This window comes from Bison bison, unplaced genomic scaffold (genome assembly GCF_000754665.1).
Source record: "Bison bison bison isolate TAMUID 2011002044 unplaced genomic scaffold, Bison_UMD1.0 scf7180017864386, whole genome shotgun sequence".
NCBI classification, from domain to species: domain Eukaryota; kingdom Metazoa; phylum Chordata; class Mammalia; order Artiodactyla; family Bovidae; genus Bison; species Bison bison.
Genome location: NW_011494958.1, coordinates 304,314 through 304,930, shown reverse-complemented (window position 1 = coordinate 304,930; position 617 = coordinate 304,314).

Sequence of the window (617 nt, the reverse complement as noted above, 5' to 3'; positions counted from 1 at the left end):
TGTAAGACCAGAAACTATAAAACTCCTAGAGGAGAACATAGGCAAAACACTCTCCGACATACATCACAGCAGGATCCTCTATGACCCACCTCCCAGAATATTGGAAATAAAAGCAAAAATAAACAAATGGGACCGAATTAAACTTAAAAGCTTCTGCACAACAAAGGAAACTATTAGCAAGGTGAAAAGGCAGCCTTCAGAATGGGAGAAAATAATAGCAAATGAAGCAACAGACAACTAATCTCAAAAATATACAAGCAACTCCTACAGCTCAATTCCAGAAAAATAAATGACCCAATCAAAAAATGGGCCAAAGAACTAAATAGACATTTCTCCAAAGAAGACATACAGATAGCTAACAAACACATGAAAAGATGCTCAACATCACTCATTATCAGAGAAATGCAAATCAAAACCACTATGAGGTACCATTTCACACCAGTCAGAATGGCTACAATCCATAAGTCTACAATCAATAAATGCTGGAGAGGGTGTGGAGAAAAGGGAACTCTCTTACACTGTTGGTGGGAATGCAAACTAGTACAGCCACTATGGAGAACAGTGTGGAGATTCCTTAAAAAACTGGAAATAGAACTGCCTTATGATCCAGCAATCCC